At 43.1% G+C, this 8188-nt stretch overlaps 1 long non-coding RNA gene across 1 annotated transcript; it reads right to left on the bottom strand.

The window, feature by feature from the left end:
* Nucleotides 1-1303: 1303 nt before the first annotated feature.
* Nucleotides 1304-2075, bottom strand: LOC110469750 (uncharacterized). The gene is made up of 3 exons (XR_002465313.2): nt 2065-2075; nt 1573-1681; nt 1304-1457 (listed from the first exon to the last, which is right to left on the bottom strand). It is a non-coding gene; the product is annotated as an uncharacterized LOC110469750 (long non-coding RNA).
* Nucleotides 2076-8188: the final 6113 nt, after the last annotated feature.

Raw genomic sequence — 8188 nt, 5'->3', positions numbered from 1 at the left:
TCATGCTCTCTTCATAACCAAGCTAACTGGATGTGTCACAGTGACTGATTTAAGTAACTTGCAGCTTTTCGCCCACTTGTCTGCAATGTGAGAGAGGTGAGAGTATCTGAAAGGCATTGCAAGATTCATGGGCTCACAGAGCTCTCCTCCTGCCTTCTAGATGGTCCTGTCACCCAGCTACCATCACATCTACCTCTCATGGTGGGATATTTTTTAAACACAAGATATGTGGTTCAACAAAGAAGTGCTGCATGTACACACCAATGTTTTTTGCTGTCGGACACAGTCTTCAAAGTTTAGCATTTCCTCTCTTGCTACTTCTCTTCCCATATTTGAAGTCCAGGAAAAATGGCAACGCAGACCCAACTCTTCACAATCTTTGAGATTTTTAATTGAGTGGGACATTGAAACACCTCCAGTGCTGTCAGCAGGGACTTACAACTAAAAACATAATAACACAATGACTTCCCTTTCGACGTAAGAATCAATCATGTTGAGCAGTCAGATTTACACATCCCTTCATATGAACTAATCTACACCACCATAACAGCTTTACACATTTCTAGTATTTACTTTGGCTTCCTACATCCTCTGTTAATCAAGTCTTATTTTTTCCATGACACAGGCAGCTGTCTTGAACTTTTCTAGAAGCTTATTATGACACACTCTCCTTTGGAAATGAAATCATGGTTGCACAGCTAATGCAACAGCTACAGTAGAGTCACTGCTCATTAAAAAGTGTAAATAGGTGGATTGTGCTGTGTGGTGCAGCAGTGATGTGGCAGCAGTACAGCACTGCTCCAAAATGAGAGAAAAACCTAAAAATATTAAAGCCATTTATGGCACTTATCTCCAACAAAGACACTAATTTCAGGTAATTGGAACAAAGAACACAGTGTACTTTACTCTATTTTAATCTTTTTGCTTGTAGACTGGGCAAATTAACATTGTTTTCTTACTACAAATCTCTGGAGACATCATAATTTAAGAATGTTTTTCTGAACTCTCACACTAAAAAGCAATCAAGTAGCTACTGAGCTTTGCAAGAAGGGGGTGGCATCTTGGTTCATAAATCCACCTTAAAATAAGTTTTCCTGCAGGTAGCCTGGATGGATAAACAGGCTAGACAGAAGCACTGCAAAATCTTCTACCCTCCATCCAGAGCCAGCGTAGCTCACTAAAGCCAATATTTCACACACACCATACTAATAAGCTTAGATGAAAAGACATCCACACTTCTTCAGCATGCCTTATCATTATCTAAATCACTATATGCTGACAAGTAGAGAGGCATGTTGTCCTCTCCTCCCTCCATTCTCCAGAGGGAATGCTTCTATCCCAGAAAGCTGGCTTGCTGCCTGCTGTCCTAGCCCAGTCCCAGTACAGCAATGCCTGATGGAAGTTGCCTAAAACTTCAGTGATGGGAACCCCACTGCAGAAGACGTGTATAAGCATTGCTAAAAGGGAGAGAAATGGAAAAAGGAAAGAAACACGACTTTCACCCAATCTGCAACATATTTTTCTGGAGAAAAGCTATTTTTTTATATTAACCATTATATTTTATGAAAATACCCTTTGAACTTTTCCAGTCGGCTCAAGCGGCCAAGCAGCTGCGGACTGATTCAGTGGTGGAACACGTCTATCTGAGCCTCCCAGAACACACGGATGCTGGGCTTGGTATCTGCCAGACAGATAAAATTCCGGGGAAAAACCTTCCCTTCCCTTCCCTTCCCCCGCCTCCGTGCGCCGCTGGTGCCGCGGAGCGCAGGACGGAGCTCTCGGAGCGGCTCCCGCAGCCCGGCCGGGCACAGCCCCGCATTCCCCGCCCGCTTTCCGCTCCAGCCGGGCACAGCGGGCACAGCCCCGCATTCCCCGCCCGCTTTCCGCTCCAGCCGGGCACAGCGGGCACAGCCCCGCATTCCCCGCCCGCTTTCCGCTCCAGCCGGGCACAGCCCCGCATTCCCCGCCCGCTTTCCGCTGCCGCCCCGCCGCATTCCCCGCTGGCCGGGCACTCCGGGAAGCGCGCTGTTTGCCTTGGACACGGGCACAGTGACACACACGCACACGCAGGTGACTCCATCTCTTGCGACACAGGATCAGGCTTGCTGCAAAGGCTCCTGCTTTCCGCAGTTGTTTCTCTAGGGATGAGGAGGCGGGGTGAAAAGCAGACCCCTTGTTGGAATGAAATTCTAGGGAAGTTCACTCTGAGTGCAGCTCCCTGATAAATCAGCCCAGGCCCCCAACATTTTCTGGTAGCAAAATCTCATTTCTGTTCTACATTTGGGGAACGTTACAACCCCAACTTGGAAGCCTGTTTGTGGCTGACATGTATTTGGACTGCAGGTTTGGCCAAAATCCCACTCCTTGCTGACTTCTGCTGTAGGACATTTGGGTCTGGCATGGAGTACCTGTGCCCTGAAGTAGGAACTCTCTGACTGAAAGATACACTTGCTAAGATGTGGGGCACCGATGGATGTGGGCAGTTTTGACTTTGAACTGTTTCTCAGCTGGTTTTCACCTCTTGATTTTTGGTGTAGCACCAATTTTAATGTGTTTGCTGCCATCTTTTACCTGATGGTATATTCCTCCCATGGGAGAAAGTATCAATGTTTTAAATGTACTTGAGGGAAAAACAGAAACTGAGTTCTCTCTCAGCAATAGGGGCAGTTTCCTTTTCTGGATGGTCTACATATGCTTCATTGCTGTTAGTAATTTTATTCTGAATAAAATTAAATGGAGACTCCTACCTGCCAGGCCTGAGGCAAGCAATTCATGGCTTGAATTGGCCAGCACATGTCCAACACTGCTGGTGATAATGATTCTTCTTTGCCAGCACTGTTTGATTAGGATGCAGAAGGGAGATGCTCCAATTAATGATGGCAAATGCTGTACGAAAAGGCAAATTTCAGAAAGGGAAACAAGCAGAGTTCTTCCAAGTGGGAACAGGTAAAGTAAGGTTGCAGAGCTCAGCCTCACTGGTCGCTTCCCTCCTATTTCTGTCTGCAGGCTCTTTGGCCAACATGAGGGGTGATTCACAACTTGGAACTTGTGTCCCCCCTCACCCTCTGTCTCTTTTTCATCACTGGTCTGGCAGGGTAAATGCTTCCCACATGATCCTTGAGCCAAATCTTGCTGGAACTGCAGTTGTCTCATGGTGGTTTCATTCTAAATATCTTATCTGCTATGCTGTCTTCTGTAGTTAGGAACTGCTCACATTTTCTGTTTTCTTAATAGAATGCATCTTTTGATAGGCACAGTAAATCTGGGACCGGGATCTGAGGAACAAAAAGTCCAGTATTGCACAATTGGTTTACATATAATCTAAAGATTTCATTTGTAATGCTTTCCTGCAGTTAAAGAAAATCCACTGCCAAGTACAGTAACTGAAGTATTCAGTAAGCATAATTTGTTGTATTTGATACTTCTGACCACAGATGGGTAACATTTCTTACAGTCTTTTCTGATGACCATGTGGTGAAGAGGTTCAATAAAATATTTTCTTTTGCCATGGGTTGCTGAATGGTACCAACATCTCCAAGTATTTTTGTTCAGGATTCAAATATGCTGCATGACTGGTCACCAGTATTAAACAATATGGTTTCTACTTCCTACCCAGAAGCCAGGTCTATCTGGAAAATTTTAAAAGGCTATGGAATGAGGGAGAAAGTAAATTTCAGAAAATTCAGCAGTCTTCTCTTGCAAAATAAAGTACCTCATATAAAGCTGGACATGTGCAGTTCAGATTTGAAAATACCCACCTTCTTTCTGTGCTTGCAGATACACCTTCCAAGATGATGTTTTACTCAAGACATCTACTCCAAGTCCTTCCTTGTACATGTATGCCTCCAATTTTTTATTGCAAAATGTGCAAACAGTTGAATTTACTGCTTTGAAATATAAATGCGAACTTGAAGGTTCACAGACATGCTTACTTTCATATGGCACATACTTCAAACTGCTTTACATATTTACTGGTTCTCTGAATGTCTGCTTTATATCATGATGTGGCTGGCTAAGTACAGCACTTCAGGTGTGTAAGGAGCATAGAGAATCTAGAAGCCCAAGGGCCTTCTTGGTTGCTGGGATCTTCAGCTCAAAGTTCTCTTCTCCCATTGACTTCTTGCCATCATAAAGAGCAACGACGAGCTGGAAGCAATTGAGGCCCTTTGATGTGGTGTCCAGAGAGAAGTCTCAAAACTGGTGAAAAAAGTCAAACAGGGGCAGAGTGTTGTCTCCTGAGATTTCTGCCTTCTGTGTTTTTATGTAAATATGTGTTTAACGCTTTTAGGCAGAGGACCTCTCTCCTCTACCACCCATCTCTTTATCCTGCTTTTGTGCACCCTGGTATTCAGGCTAACAAGTTTTAAAACACATCCTAAGATGTATTCATTAGAGAACAAGATTAACACCCAAATTCAAGCAATAGCAAAGTCGATGAACTAAACTGTCAGCCTGTCCCAAAAACCTTATCAAAACAGTTTGCTGTCTGTGGCTGGAGGCAACTTGATATTTTATCTTGTAATTCAAGCTCTGTGACTTCTCCTTCTAGAAATTGCCTAGGATACTAAAACTCACAGCTTCCATTAGGATGTTATTTCTAAACCTACCAGTCAATTAACAAAGGGAAAACAAAACAAACAAAAAAAAAAAAACCAAAAACAAACCAACAAAAAACAAATGAAAGACCAAACAAATGAAAAACAAAACAAAAAGACACCTATATTTTGATAGTTAAGGCCTGTAGTCTGCATCTATGACTGGTGAATATTGTTCATTAACCTCAAAGCTGTAACTACTTTTCTTTCAAGAAATTTCATAGAATCATTAAGGTTGGAAAACATCTCCAAGATCATAAAGTCCAACTTTTGACTGAACACCACATGCTCCCTAAACTATATCAAGAACTGCCACATCTCCTTGCTTACTGAATACCTCCAGGGACTCCACCATTTCCCTGGGGAGCCTGTTCCAATACTTAACCACTCTTTCAGTGAGGAGATTTTTTCCAACCGGACCATTGTGCGGTATAAAAAGATTTGCAAATGTCTCCAGTGTATATGCAAGCAGCCAGCACTGTTGTATAGGATAGTTTTCTGTAGCTTCATAGAGCAGATAAGGAGCAATTATTTTTTATAAAACCTCTAGAAACACAGTATTGTTGTTACTGGCCTTTAAAAAAATAACCTCAATAAACCTTGCTTTATATAACCAGCTGTTGGGAAAACATTTCATATGTTGAAAAGAGATTGAATAACAAAAGCTGAATCCTGTCTGCCTTTGCTACTTATACAGGTAATCTTCTGGGGGCTCAGATGACTTAAATACTGTGTTATATAAATGAAACTGGAAGTTTAAACACCCTACATAGGTTTCACAACCTTTACAGTATTCTAAATGCTTTCTCAGATAAATTATTGGTCAACCTAGAATATTATATCAAAAATTACGTATTTCAAACAAAGATTTGGTTAAAAACCCAAACAAAATCTCTTCTGCATATCAGGGAACAGAATACATAAATTAAATTATTTGAAAATTGTGAAAGAATGAGAAACTAGTAAGCATGCATATTATCTGTGCCATAAATTCAGTGACAATACATGTGAAGTGGATGGAATGAATGGAATCTATTAACAAAATGCATTTACTGGGCCCCAAACCAGAAAATGTGTTGTCATTTGCTGGAACCAATGTAAATAAGTATCTTCCAAAGATTACAACAATCAACAAGGGGACCTTCCTGTGTCTAACAGGACTATGTGTTTAATAATTTTTCTTTCTTCCTATTGGTGTTTGAACTTGGTCACATACATTCCTCTTAATGTGAGAGTTTAGAACCTATTTGTAGACACTCATCCTGTCTACAGCACCTTGTTTCAATGAAAATTTGATCTTGAAACAGACAGAAGGATGGAAGTAGGGGGACATTATTGTACCAGCTACTCATGATCTACTAAAAGTTTTTTCTGCCCTTTGAATGGAAGGGAAGGCTTACAAGAAAACACCAGCACAGAAACACTGCCCTGAAAACCTGCAAAGCCTCCCTCTGGGGCAGGAGGAAAGTCCCAGATGCCTCCACCCCTTCCACTGGCATCACATGCTGCCCTGAGCCTTTTTTGAAGTAAGTTTTGCTCTGCATGTTGTTCACATGCCTTTTGCCTTTTTATGTGATGCTTTTTGCTCCACTTCTCTGGGTTTTTCAGAGTGTGAGACCACTGTCTAGTTTAGAACAAGCTTTTGCAATTCAGACTTACATTTATCAAAGGTCTTTGTCGATTTCTGTTTCAAACGTACTTCTGGGACACAGGTAGGCTCTTCTGAGTGTCACTGATCTTAGGAATCCTAGCTAGTTTGGGATATTTCATGCACTCCTGCAACTCCTGTTCCTGTCTCCCAGTCACGGTGAACTCAACCTTCCCAATAATACTGCTACTCCTCCTTTCCATGGGTCTCCTCCTTGGTGTGTTACCTCTGGCTGACTCCCAAGTCTCCTGCATCCCCCTTGAGGAGGACTGAGATCTCCACATTTCTGCCTGGCTGAGACTGACACATGTGGATGTGAGCAGGGTCAGGGATGGGATAACATAGGAGGAGGAAAAATTGATAGAAACATCAAAAGGCCTAAAAAGATAATCTGCACACTTAAAGCTATGGCACCCCCTTGTAAGAGAAAACACCTTACTTCAGGTTGCATAAGGTACAGTTCACACTTTAAAATAATTGTGCTCTTTTGAAAAAGGCAGGTAGATCTGCCTTGGGCTATCTGGAAATTCCCTCTGATCGAACTCCATTTCCACACAAGCAGACAGTACCTTAATATCAAGTGACCCTCTGCCCTCTCGAGTGAGGCTGAAATCAGCCAGCTGGTTCAAAACCTGCAGGAGAAACGGTGGAGAAAACTTGCCCAGTACAAATGTAAAATAAAACCCTCAGCACTGCTGCTGTCAGTGCCTTTACCAAGCATTGGCAGTGGGATGCAAGGGGATTTGGGAGCACTGCCCTGAACTGCCAAGCACAAACCTGGTCTCAAAACCACAGCTTGCACCTCATGACAACAGGCACTCAGAGCTGCCAAAACATATAATACACATTTCATACCAGGCCTGAAGAATGGAGAGACACTTGAGAATCTCTACTCTCACTCCTGGGACTCCTGCTGCCCCAGGCCTCACGCCTCTCCCTGCCTTGCGCTGCCCTCCAAGGTCACAGCAGCCCCCAGCTGATGTCACAGCTCCTGCATCCTACAGGTGTGGGGTCTCACCATCCCAAGCCTCCTTGTACTTATCCCATGCTGACCCAAGTGCTCTTGTCTCTTCCTTCTGCCTCTTACATTACCCCAGACTGCAGTATTCCCTCCTGCATGCACACACACACACAAACCCTCGCATTTCCTTCCCCCATTTTTCTGTCTCTGAAGTTAGACAATTTTAATATTTTTATGTTAATTTCTTCTGAATAACAGCCTTTCTGGAAAACAAAAGGTTTCCCAGAGTACTGGTTTCTTTGGAAATATTCCCATAGCCAACTGCAAGCTGAAATAATAACAGTAATAGGAAAATTTCCACATAAGTATATAAGAGTTTTTTCGACAACTGGTGAAAAAGGTTGTGGAGTTCTTTTTGGTTGTTTGGGGTTTGGGATTGGTCTATTTTTTGACATTCTCAAGGAAGTTTTCCCCTCCAGCCTCCCAAATCCCCCCTCCTGCCAGGACAAGGGCACAAAGCGGAGTCTTGTTGCAGTTTGCTTCAAGAGAGGGAGAGGCAGTGACCTTGTTTACCGAGAGCAGCCTCAGTGTGTGCGAGCAACGAGCTGTGTGGAGAGGCTGCCTGCCTTGGCTGCCATTCCACTCTTGTTAAAGACCACAGGAAATGATGGACATTTCTAAACCGGAAAAATTTGCATGCAAGCTTGGGCTAACCACAAGAAAATAAACCACACGGCAAGAATCATAAGGCTCATGGCAGAAGAGGAAAAGCTGACAACTTTTGATTCATGTGCTGTTAAAGGTTATGATGCTGCCATCTAACATTATGGAAATAAAGGCACTGTTTTGAACACTAAGCAGGTAGCTGCTTCAGCAAAAAAATGCAGGGTTTGTTCTTTTCCATGTATTTGTATGTGAGTTGGTGGTGAAGTTGGGCTGGTCTCGAAGAGACAGTGACACAGGATTGGAGAGAGCCAACTCATA

This window comes from Lonchura striata, chromosome 1 (assembly GCF_046129695.1).
Source record: "Lonchura striata isolate bLonStr1 chromosome 1, bLonStr1.mat, whole genome shotgun sequence".
In the NCBI taxonomy this organism is placed as follows: domain Eukaryota; kingdom Metazoa; phylum Chordata; class Aves; order Passeriformes; family Estrildidae; genus Lonchura; species Lonchura striata.
The sequence above is the reverse complement of the archived record's forward strand: the minus strand, read 5'-3'. Positions and strand labels throughout refer to the sequence as shown.